The sequence below is a fragment of the Capricornis sumatraensis genome, chromosome 13 (genome assembly GCF_032405125.1).
Source record: "Capricornis sumatraensis isolate serow.1 chromosome 13, serow.2, whole genome shotgun sequence".
Taxonomy (NCBI): Eukaryota; Metazoa; Chordata; class Mammalia; order Artiodactyla; family Bovidae; genus Capricornis; species Capricornis sumatraensis.
In genome coordinates this window covers 55,529,015-55,542,033 of record NC_091081.1, presented here as the reverse complement: position 1 = coordinate 55,542,033, position 13,019 = coordinate 55,529,015, and the positions used below count along the sequence as shown (strand labels likewise).

Sequence of the window (13,019 nt, the reverse complement as noted above, 5' to 3'; positions counted from 1 at the left end):
GGACAGGCCACTTGAGGAGAGGCGGAAGGAAAGGCAAGAAGGGGAGGTTGAGGTCACTCTGTGGCAAGCTTGAAAGGTCAGCCTTGACTGAGGAGTTGGGAGTTCTTTCAGCTGCATGTAATCTGCCCCCTTTTCAGGATAGCTGACAGCTCCGTCATAGACCCTTGGGTCCCCTGATTTGGGACTGGGGTGATGGAATAGTGCTGTGGGGAGAAGAGGGAGCTCTGGCTTAGGAGACAGCATGGTTTCATACGTTGGACCCAAGGCTTACTTGGGCAAGTTACTGAACCTTTCTGTGTTTCAGTGGTGGTATGAGGATTAAATGTGGTAAACTACGTAAAGCAGACAGGAGCATTGCAAATAACTGGAAAAAAAAAAAAAGTTTGGTTGCTACTCAACCTCTTATGCCATCTTAGACTGTCTCCTTCCCTTTCTGTCCCATTAGGAGCTTAGCTCTGACTCGTGACCCCATGGACTGTAGCCTGCCAGGCTCCTCTGTCCAAGGGATTCTCCAGGCAAGAACACTGGAGTGGGTTGCCATGCCCTCCTCCAGGGGATCTTCCCAACCCAGGGATCGAACCCAGGTGTCCCACATTGCAGGCGGATTCTTTACCACTGGGCCATGAGGGAGGCCCGTGAATGAATCCAGAGAGAGACAAAGTGCAATGAAGAGATGGGGAGATGGTCAACAGAGGTAAGTTGTAGGGAAGAGGAAAGTATGGGCTTTTGCATGAAATATGAGTAATAACCTGTAGGTTTATTTCCTATAGTGAAGTCTGACTTCCTTGAACAAAGGTTCTTGCCCATCTCTTTCCCATATTCAGAAAAGAGAAGGAAAGAAACAGTCTCAGACTCTAGCTGCTTTGGTAGGCTTTGAGCCTGAGCTTGAGTGTCCCCATAAGTCCTACTTGGTCCCTGAGGAGAGGAAGGGAGTAACTGCTTATCAGCCCCAGGCAGTCAAAAACCACTTTGTGGGATAAGGTTCAGCTACTTATCTTCTCCGGTGACTCAGCGGTAAATAATTCACCTACAATGCAGGAGACACAGGTTTGATTCTTGGGTCGGAAAGATCTCTTGGAGTTGGAAATGGCCACCCAGTCCAGTATTCTTGCCTGCGAAATCTCCTGGTCAGAGGAACCTGGTGGGCTACAGTCCATGGGGTCACAAAGAGTCGGACATGACTTAAGAACATTAAGTCATGTGACTAAACAACAGCAACAAGCTCTGTCAGTGTGTCTTCAGACCCCTAGTATTTTCAGAATTAACATTTGTATTGTCTATCGTTTGCAGTAACTTGGACAGTTGGAAACTGTGGTTGTTTACAGCTCTGAGGCCCATGAACCAGAATGGCGAGTCCTAAAGATACAATGTGTAGAAGCCAGGCTCTGACAAAGCAGGGAATACCTGCCCAGCGCCTGCAGCTGATAGTCCTGAAGTGATGAGTCTCTGTGCTTATAAAGAATAGTTTTTTAGGAAGACAACTTAGTGAAAGTTGACATGGTGACTGCCTTGACTTCTGAGAGAAATGTAAATCTGGAGAAAACCACAAGTCTGTATAAATACTTCTGTGGTTGCAATTCTGAGGATTGTGGAAACTCTCAGCCCGTTTCCAGGTGTTTGGTTTTCTTAATATCCTAGGAAAGAGACTCAGCTTGGAAGACACTTAGCTCCCTGTGAGGAGCCAAGGGAACTCTGGGTAAGCCTTTGGCACTTGTCAACTTACCTAACAGGGAACCTTTGGCCTGGCAACTTATTAGCAGAGAAGCTACTGTCATTGGCCAGATTTGGAGATGGGGTGGGCTTTCTAGGGCTCCCTAATAATCATACATGGAGTGCTCAGGGAGCCTCATGTGAATGGCTGAGAAGATATAAGCTCACTAGGACATGAACAAGCCAGCCTGCAGAGGGCAAGTGTAAATGACAGAGCCAACCACTAGTAGTGGGGTTGGCTCTAGTGGGAGTTAGTATTTCAGTTTGTGCTTGCACTTACTAGACAAATGGACAGTCCTGCTGGGGAAGATTCATTATCTCAAGAGGTGACTTAAAGAAGTACTGAGTTGCATTCTCAGAGGCTGCATTGCTCCACAGGAGAGTTACTTACTAGAGCTTTTTGCAAAAATATATTTACTTAATTTTTCTTTAGCACAGACTCTTTTTTTCTTGTTTTTTAACAGTGAGCCAACTTGTTTCTTGATTTTGAAAGTTGTTGCCAACACACTGGATTATTGAGTAAAGATGTTTCCTTGGTTTCCTAGGAGAGGGATTGAGCAGGGCAGAGCACGACACAGAAGGAAAACATCCAGGCTTCTCCATTTTGGGGTGTTATTATTTTTGAGGAACTCTAGTATCTGCTCTGTTAATCTTTGAATGTAGGTCAGGAGGGAATAAGAGGAAGTGAGAAGGAAAAAAGCAGCTTTGTGCTTTCGAATATGGTAGAACGATATCAAATGATCACCAGCATGATTAGCACAGTTTATGGTTGCGTTTAAGTATGGTGTTTGAGAAGGCTGAGCTTTTTCAACAGTGTTTATTATAAATGAAAAAATAATGGTACCCTGTATTTGCCTAGCGCTGTTCTGCTGCTTTACAGTGTCCTGTATGTGAATTTCAACTCCTCTATACTTCACAATACTGTGAGGATAGGTATAATTTTCTCTCTGTTATATGGTGGAAGAAACTGAGGCTCAGAAACATGCTCAAGATGACATGCTAGGAAGGCACTCAGAGCTGGGTTCAAAATCCTGGCAGCCTGGTTTCTAGAGTTTGTTCCCTTAGTGGCTGCCCTATGTCCGCTGTCCACATCCTGAGCTAGAGGCAGGAATGGAGGCTGTTCTCTAGTTCCTTGCACATTGGATTTGCCCGGTTTACTTTGAAAGTAGCCATTCCATTTCTCTAAGACAATAAAGCACCTTATTTAATACTAGAAAATCTTCATGCATATATCCTATACACTTCTAAGAAGTACTTTTTACAGACCTTAGTGAAAAATTCCTTGCAATAGTAGTTCCTGGCATTGGGAGGCTTTAGGTTGAATATTGGGGTGACATTTCTTGGCTTTCATGATTAACTTTTGCTGGAGTGAGACCAATCTATGTATTTCTGATACATGTTAAATGTGAATAGTCCCCAGATGGCAGACCAGGATGATGCATGTTGACTTCAGTGGGTATGTGAACCCTGATTTGGAGTTCCCCTTGGTGTGCTAAAGTCTCCATAATTCTTAAAGTAGGTGGACGTTTTGTGTGTGTTGCCTGTGGGTTAATGAAGCCTGCAAACTACCACAACATGCTAACATGCTCAATTATGAAATCCCCCAAATTTTACCAACAAAATAGCATTCTCCTTAGAGGAAATTTGAAAAAATAATAGTGCAAAGAAGGAAATAAAGGTCACATCTGCTACTACTCCAAAGCCAGCCACTATTGAAATCTACTTTCCCTCTGTTTTGTTTTGTTTTTTTTCCTTATGCACACATTCCTAGACATGCTCTCTTACAGCAATAGTGGTCATTAATGTGTTGTTATTCTCTGAGTTAAAATTTAACCGAGGTGTGGAACACAGGATATTTTGCACATGCATTTTTTGCTGGAGAGACCACAGCTGTGTAACTATTTATAGTGTTTCTTAGCTATCTCATGCATCATTTCCTGTCTTACTTCCTCGGTGTCACTGGCAGTGCTACTACTGGCCTGTCTGCTCTCCACTCGTGACATCTGAGTCATCACTGACAGCGCTGTCCCCAGGCTTCCTCACGGAGCCTGTTACTGAGCTTGGTTGTTTTTCTTCTCCTTGAAATTTCTCAGATCTGTACTTTTTCGACTGCTGCCCCCCTCACCGCCACCGCTGTCCAGTGTCTGTTTCTGGGCCTTGAGCTGCTTCTGTGTTCAATCCACACTTTAAAAAGTGATTTCTCTTAAGTGTTTTTTCAGCATCCTAATCTTAGCACGTCTCCCCCCATGGTGATACCACCTCTCTATTACTTTCTGGTTATCTCTACATTGGTTTCAGAGTCTCCATGCATCCTCTATCACCTCATCCACTTCATGCCAGGCAAAGACACATCTTCGTCCTTTCTTATTGCATTGTTCAAGGTGAACTGGACTAGCCCTAGTGAAAATTGTGAAGTAAGCAAAGCCTTTGCCATTTCCATCCTTTACCCTCCATTATGTACTTTTAACCACAAGGGTTCTTCTTTCCTCCTATTTGTTATTTGGAGTTCACACTGCCAGTCAGATGTGAAAGGATCTGAAAGGATCGCAAAATGTTTTATGTGATCAAATGTCTTTAATGAAATAAAGTTAGTGCAAGTAGATGTAGTTTCTATTTTTAAAAAATTGCTGTTAGTTGGCTGATAAAAAGTTGCAACTCTGTATTGATACTCTCCACCCCAAATTAAAAAAAAAAATTTTTTTCCCTAATATGTAAGTCTGGGAATAACTACTTAAAGCTGTAGCAGTGAAAAAGAGAAGTAGCAGGAGGAGGAGAGATAAAGAATAGGACAGCCAGTAAGAGATAGTAATATTAGCAAGCTGCGTCCTTTGATAAGAGTGCATTATTATGAGTATGTTTTTCCTCGATAAAAATGTGTGCTAATTTAGGGAAAAAATACTTTCTATTTCTGTTTTATTGTGTAGTCCCTTCTTAGCTACAGATGAGAAAAATATTAACCATAATATTCTATGGTGTTGTATCCGTCTTAGAATAATAAACGTGAAAGCACTGAGCCTGTTATTTTCTTTATCCTTGAATCTTAGCATCTAGTTAGTGCTTGGCATGCTCTGCATAGTCAACAAATGATTGCTGATTATATGACAGTGTTTAGGAACAGGATGGTCTTTTTTATATTTCTAGGGTTTTAGTTTATTTTTACCCAACAGAATGAAGAATTTGACTCTGTAACACCAGTATCAGAAATCCATGTTTCAACAACTATAGAAAATGGTATCCAGTTGTTCACGAGGATATTTCATTTGCAACCCATGTTGGTGACAGCACGGAATAGATTCCTCTCGTGCTGATACTTGGCTTTAAAGACCTCTTCTTTTGCTTTGGGGACTGAGCTAAAAATAGAGCTAGCCTGAAACTACATGACATGTGCTTCAGTGGCCACGTCAGTATGCTGGCCTGGCAAAGAGAGCTTGTATGGGTGTTTTTATATTCCATTGTGTGTGTTAGTCGCTCAGTCATGCCCAACTCATTGTGACCCCATGGATTGTAGCCTGCCAGGCTCCTCTGTCCATTTGATTTCCCAGGCAAGAATAGTGGAGTTGGGTTGCCATTTGCTTCTCCAGGGTATGTTCCCAACCTACGGATCAAACCCGGTCTCCTGCATTGCAGGCAGATTCTTTACCATCTGAGCCACAAGGGAAGCCCTTATATTCTGAAGGTGGAGCTATCTCTTCTCTGTCCTAGTATGACTTCATACTCACAGACACTAATCTTGTCCTTTACTTGCTTCAGCCAAATTTTGGGTTGTAGAGAGATGTCTTCAAGAAAATTAGAGATATCAAGGGAACATTTCATAACAAGGTGGGCACAGGAAAGGACAGAAATGGTATGGACCTAATAGAAGCAGAAGATATTAAGAAGAGGTGGCAGGACTACAAAGAAGAACTATACAAAAAAGATCTTCATGACCCAGATAATCATGATGGTGTGATCACTCACCTAGAGCCAGACATCCTGGAATACAAAGTCAAGTGGGCCTTAGAAAGCATCACTATGAACAAAGCTAGTGGAGGTGATGGAATTCCCTCTGAGCTGTTTCAAATCCTGAAAGATGATGCTGTGCAAGTGCTGCACTCAATAGGCCAGCAAATTTGGAAAACTCAGCAGTGGCCACAGGACTGGAAAAGGTCAGTTTTTGTTCCAGTTTCAAACAAAGGCAATGCCAAAGAATGTTCAAACTACCACACAATTGTACACACTAGCATGGCACCCCACTCCAGTACTCTTGCCTGGGAAATCCCATGGACAGAGAAGCCTGGTAGGCTGCAGTCCATGGGGTTACTAGGAGTAGGACACGACTGAGCGACTTCACTTTCACTTTTCGCTTTCAGGCATTGGAGAAGGAAATGGCAACCCATTCCAGTGTTCTTGCCTGGAGAATCCCAGGGACGGGGGAGCCTGGTGGGCTGCCATCTGTAGGGTCGCACAGAGTCGGACATGACTGAAGTGACTTAGCTGCAGCAGCACACACTAGCAAAGTAATGCTCAAAATTCTCCAAGCCAGGCTTCAAAAGTACATGAACCGTGAACTTCCAGATTTTCAAGCTGGATTTAGAAAAGGCAGAGGAACCGGAGATCAAATTGCCAGCATTCCCCTGGATCATCGAAAAAGCAAGAGAGTTCCAGAAAATATCTACTTCTGCTTTATTGACTATGCCAAAGCCTTTGACTGTGTGGAGCACTACAATTTGTGGAAAATTCTTAGAGACCACCTGACCTGCCTCCTGAGAAATCTGTTTGCAGGTTAAAAAGCAACAGTTAGAACTGAACATGGAACAACAGACTGGTTCCAAATAGGGAAAGGAGTACGTCAAGGCTGTATATTGTCACCCTGCTTATTTAACTTATATGCCGAGTACATCATGCGAATTGCTGGGCTGCATGAAGCATAAGCTGGAATCAAGATTGCCAAGAGAAATATCAATAACCTCAGATATGCAGATGACACCACCCTTATGGCAGAAAGCAAAGAAGAACTAAAGAGCCTCTTGGTGAAATCGAAAGAGAGTGAAAAAGTTGGCTTAAAATCAACATTCAAAAAACTAAGGTCATGGCATCCGGTCCCATCACTTCATGGCAAATAGATGAGAAACAATGGAAACAGTGACAGACTATTTTTTTGTACTCCAAAATCACTGCAGATGGTGACTGCAGCCATGAAATTAAAAGATGCTTGCTCCTTGGAAGGAAAGTTATGACCAACCTAGGCAGCATATTAAAAAGTAGAGATGTTACTTGGCCAACAGAAGTCCATCTAGTCAAAGCTATGTTTTTTCCAGTAGTCATGTATGGATGTGAGAGGTGGACTATTAAGAAAGCTGAGTGCTGAAGAATTGATGCTTTTGAACTGTGGTGTTGGAGAAGACTCTTGAGAGTCCCTTGGACTGCAGGGAGATCCAACCAGTCCATCCTAAAGGAAATCAGTCCTGAGTATTCTTTAGAAGGACTGATGCTGAAACTGAAAACTCCAATACTTTGGCCACCTGATGCAAAGAACTGCCTCACTGGAAAAAAATCCTGATGCTGGGAAAGATTGAAGGCGGGAGGACAAGGGGACGACATGGGATGAGATGGTTTGGATGGCATTACTGAATTGATGGACGTAAGTTTGAGTAGGCTCCTGGAGATGGACAGGGAAGCCTGGCATGCTGCAGTCCTTGGGGTCACAAAGAGTCAGACGCGACTGCGTGACTGAATTGAACTGAGGGAGGGGGTGATAGGACTTTTGTTCAGAAAGTATGATGGGGCTGAGGCAGTGTCTGCTTTCAAATACCGAATCTTTAAAATATTCTATGATTGTATAATTATGTTGCATTTTATTGGTGCAATTGTCGGATTTTACATTGAATAGGTTAAAATAATTTCTGCAGGAGAATACAACTTTTTCACTAAAGTGGATGGAGACTGAATGGTAAGACAGTGGAGAAGAAATAATAAGTGTATTATGTAGTTGTCTGGAATATGTAATACCAAAGGCAAGCCTTGAATGAGGAAGAGGAGATAATAGATTGCCTTCCTGTGGGCTTACTTACCATGCTTTTGGAAAACAAGGTGAAATTCAGTGTTTTGTGTCTTTGGATTGTGCCACAGTGCTTGCCGTGCATCAGACAGCTTTTGACTAATATCCTGTAGATTTTGGTTTGTTATTCATTTGACATTTGCTTTCATGTTGTATTTTAAGCCAATGTGGTAATGAAATGAATTGTTTTATTATATGTATATTTATTATATATTTTTAAATAATTTTATGTATATTTGGCTATGCTGGGTCTTTGTTGGTTTGTGGGCATTTCTCTAGTTGGGTCGAGCGGGGACCACTCTGTGGTTGTAGCATGTGGGGCTTCTCATTGTGGTGGCTTCTCTTGGTGCAGAGCATGAGCTCTAGGGGAAGAGGGCTTCAGTAATTACAGCACATGGGCTCCATAATTGTGGCCCCCAGGCTCTGGGGCACAGGCTCAATAGTTGTGGTGCACAGGCTTAGTTGCTCTGTGGCATGTGGGATGTTCTTAAATCAGGGATCTAACCTGTGTCTCCTACATTGGCAGGGGGATTCTTTTCCATTGAGCTGCCAGGGAAATCCTGAATTGTTTTATTTATTCTGTGTATAAAAGCAAACAATATTAATAGCTCAAATAAAATGGAAATATATTTGTAATGGCATCATAGCATATGAGGTGCTATTTTCATTCTTCCTTGAGAGGCTAAGGATTGTATTTATACACTAGTTTCAGGTCTGGGGTGAGAATAAAGTAGATGGAGCTTGTATATAAGCAGTTGTTGGTTTATTTAAAATTTCTACATTAGGATGTTTTCATTTTTAGAGGTTACCCGTATATATTAACAGTATTAAGAAATACATCTGAAGAAAACAACCCAAAGAAAACAAAACAGAAAATACATTAAAAGAATACTTCCGAGTAAGAATTTTAGCTAAGGATCACTGGTTAGTGGATTATGGAAAAGTAGACATTCTCCATATCAGGGTCACTAGAGAATGAGACAAGTCAGGATTTTGGTTCTACTCAAATAGCTTGGTCAGGAAAGCAGTGACTTGGCTGAGCCTCAGTTATAGCAATTGCTGAAGCTCAGAAGGCAGAATGGCTCCTCAGTTATTTGACTGGAAATCTTCAATTTCTCTGTACCATCCTTCTTATCCATGCAGTTTTGGTCTTAGATTTCTTAGCTTCTCTAATCAAGACTTACTTTTGTAATTAGGGAAGAGTGAGTGAGTAGAGTGACCTGACCCCAGGGCCGCCCTGATGTCTCAGTGGTTAAGAATCTGCCTGCCAAGCAGAAGACACGGGTTCATTTGCAGATTGGGAAGATTCCATGGAGAAGGAAAGGGCAACCCACTGCAGTGTTCTTGCCTGGGAAATCCCATGGACAGAGGAGTCTGGCAAGCTACAGTCCACGGGGTCACAAAGAGTCAAACACAACTGAATGACTGAGCCTGCATGTACTCACGCACGCAGAGTGACCCCAGGGTAAATGTCATGTCACTTTTCCCATTCTAGCGCTCAGAGAGGTTCCAGCTCCAGAGTTCCACCAGACCAGCCTTTAGCTTTGCCCAGGTTTGCCCCTGGTCCTGAAGACTCCTGAGAACTGGTGCCATGTTGGCCAGGCTTACTGAACTTTTTTGAGCTCTTTTTTTTTTTTTTGAAGGCCACTGACTTTATTGATTTAAAAAACTTTACAAGGATAGTGACTGTTCTGCAAAAAAGACTACCAAATGGCATAAAAGAGACCACAGGTGGGGGTGGGGGTGAGGGACGGGGCCAGGAGTCCACTCAGAAAAGCTGATAATTATTGTCATGAAACTGGCAGGGAAAAGGAAGATGCATGCAAGGGTGAGAATTCCAAAAAAGTTGAAATGGTGAGGGGGGAGAACTCCCCAAAGGCCCTGAAGTACATGGGAGGTGTGCACAACAACAGCAATCTCTTCTTTTGTAGAGGATGGAGGAGGAGTCCTCACTAGGCTGCAAACTCTGGAGACTCAATGCTGGGGCTTGGGATCGGGGGCTCCCCAGAGAGCATCACAAGAAGGCGTCACACCACTCTCACAGGCACTCTCCCAGGACTGCTTGGCGTTGGCGCCACACGTGTCCTTCAGCCATTCCCGGAAGAGGTCTTCATCTTTCTTTAGGACCAGAAACTGGCCGAGAGGCCTTATCAAAGCCCCTTTCCTCCAGTTTCTTGCCCAGGACTTCGCCAATCCCGGCCAGGCTTCCCACTGGCTTCTCCCCCATGGGCTCTGCCACGAAGTCTTGGTGCTTTTGGGAGGTTGTCATCTCGATCAAGCTTAATCTGCAGCTCCAGTTCCTGTAACGGCTTCTCCCGCCACCCGGCTGCTCCCGCTGCTACCTCAGCCCACTAGAACTTTCTTCCACTTCTGCTCTTTTGAGCTCTTTCTTTGCAGATTCAATCTATCGAGAAGTCAAGTCAGAGTTCCAAAATGGGTAAGTGAAAATTACAGGAGTTGTTTTGTAAGGGTATTCGAGGTTATAGCTGAGGAGACAGAAGAGAGAGGGGAAAAGCTAATGTTACTTTCAATCTGCATGGTGCTTTCTAATCTCATTTAATTAAATTCTCACCATAAACACATAAGTGTAGCCGAGGAGTGAAGCACCGTGCACTTAGGAATCTGTACAGAAGCAGGTCAGTTTGTCAGACAGAAATGTTTGGAGCAGATCTGTAAATGCTCGGGTTTAGTCGAGTTTTCCCTGTTGTACGTTGCTACTCTTAGGGTTTCTTGGTAGGTGTGGTACTTTGGTGATGGCTTCCAAAGGTTTAAGTCTTAATCGCTGGAATCTGTGAATCTTAATATGTGAATACTATTTAGAAAAAGGGTCTTTGGAGATGCAGTTTGGAGATGCAATAACCTCAGATATGCAGATGATACCACCCTTATGGCAGAAAGTGAAGAGGAGCTAAAAAGCCTCTTGATGAAAGTGAAAGAGGAGAGCAAAAAAGTTGGCTTAAAGCTCAACATTCAGAAAACGAAGATCATGGCATCTGGTCCCATCACTTCATGGGAAATAGATGGGGAAACAGTGTCAGACTTTATTTTTTTGGGCTCCAAAATCATTGCAGATGGTGACTGCAGCCATGAAATTAAAAGACGCTTACTCCTTGGAAGAAAAGGTATGACCAACCTAGATAGTATATTCAAAAGCAGAGACATTACTTTGCCGACTAAGGTCCGTCTAGTCAAGGCAGTGATTTTTCCTGTGGTCATGTATGGATGTGAGAGTTGGACTGTGAAGAAGGCTGAGTGCCGAAGAATTGATGCTTTTGAACTGTGGTGTTGGAGAAGACTCTTGAGAGTCCCTTGGACTGCAAGGAGATCCAACCAGTCCATTCTGAAGGAGATCAACCCTGGGATTTCTTTGGAAGGAATGATGCTAAAGCTGAAACTCCAGTACTTTGGCTACCTCATGCGAAGAGTTGACTCATTGGAAAAGACTCTGATGCTGGGAGGGATTAGGAGAAGGGGACGACCGAGGATGCGATGACTGGATGGCATCATGGACTTGATGGACGTGAGTCTGAGTGAACTCCGGGAGTTGGTGATGGACAGGGAGGCCTGGCGTGCTGCGATTCATGGGGTCACAGAGAGTCTGACATGACTGAGCAACTGAACTGAACTGAGATGCAGTTAAGTGAAGGATCTTGGGGTGGGAGTTTATCCCAGATTATTGAGTTGGGCCCCAAATGCAATCATAATGGCCCTTATGAAAGAGCGAGATCACACACCCCGCCCCCACACTCCCAAAGTGAAAATGGAAGCAGAGATTGGAGTCAATGAGGTCATGAGCAAAAAAAGCTTGTCCCAAGCTGGAAGAGCAGGGAATGGATCCCCCAGAGGCTCTGGTGGGAGTTTGTCTCCGTTGACACCTTGACCCCAGCCATCCTGATTTTGAGTGTCTAGTCTGCAGAATTATGAGAGAGTAAATTGCTGTTACTTTAAGCCCCTAAGTTTGTAGTAATTAGCAACCACGTGAAAGAAGAAATACAAGTAGAAAGCAACTTGGTCAGGAGCATGCCATCAGATTTGGTGTTTAGAAAGAATCCCTTTTTATTACTTAGGTATAACATATACACTTGGAATGCAAACCTGGTCTAGTTGGTTTTAATCCTCATCAGATTAACTCTGCAAAAGCAGTGCTCTAATTGTGTTATGTTTGCTCGTCCATAGTCCCAATGTGACTATCAATTTGGAATTCTGTTTGGCTTGTTTATAATTGTTTCCACATTGCTTGGCACATAGTAGGTTCTTCGTAAATATTTTCCAGATGAGTACATGCTTAAGTATGAGTATCTTTCTAATTAGGGCTCCAGTCTTCTCTTCCAGCTATATCCACTGCCCCCACCCCGCCTCCTGCCTTCTTTCTTTCATATTATCTCTGTTTGTGTATGTGTGTGTATTCTTGTTAGGTGAAAAAAAACCCCAAAACCCCAAGTTGGGAAGATACAGATAATGAATAGTAACTATAGTTTCCCTTATGAATAATAACTGTCCAGATGACAGATGACACTGGAATAGACTGTATAATATTAATTGAAACGTTGTGTTACGTCTTTAGGAAAGAGAGGCAAATTGGGACAAATCAAGTGTATATTAAGGATTTATTTTTAAAATGTACTTCATGTTTTTTAGGATGAATATAGATAAAACCCTAATGTATCCTATGCCTGCAGCATTCTTTAGAAGCAATGAATATTCAAAACATTGTCAGTGAGGCACTGCTCTTTTAAAGATGGGATGGTTTTAAAACATTGAAAAATAAACATTTAAACAAAAAGTTTGTAGTAAAACAATTATATCAAGCTGAAATTAAAAATTCACCTGGTGAATTCTGAAACATTGCCCATCATCTGAAAGTAGTTTTCTGCTTGTAAATTGTTGAACTTCATACCTAGGACAACATCCCAAGATAATCAAGTGAACCAGATGATCGATTTTGTTTCCTCAGCTTTTATACAAAAGAAGTTAAGTTCTTAGGACTGTTTTAAAATGGATAATGGATACACATAAATCTTACATCTGGATTCAAAGTTTTAATTTAAAAAAAGTGTAAAATTCCAAAGCTCAGACTACACACCAAACTAATTAAATCTCAATTCCTGGATGGGTCATAGGCATCTGTGTGTGTGTGTTTTTTTTTTTTTTAAGTTCCCAGGTGATTCCAATGTGCAGACAAGTTTGAAAACCACTGTAACATACTATTATCACACCAAAGATAATTATAGTCTAGTATATGATCCATATTAAGGTTTTCACAGAGTTTCCC

At 42.5% G+C, this 13,019-nt stretch overlaps 1 protein-coding gene and 1 pseudogene across 1 annotated transcript in view; one reads left to right on the top strand and one right to left on the bottom strand.

The window, feature by feature from the left end:
- The window catches only part of ARHGAP18 (Rho GTPase activating protein 18), a 136,270-nt gene that overhangs the window by 19,536 nt on the left and 103,715 nt on the right, over positions 1 to 13,019 (top strand). The gene's annotated exons all lie outside the window — the stretch shown is intronic.
- On the bottom strand, positions 9,762 to 10,016 carry LOC138089907 (barrier-to-autointegration factor pseudogene; annotated as a pseudogene).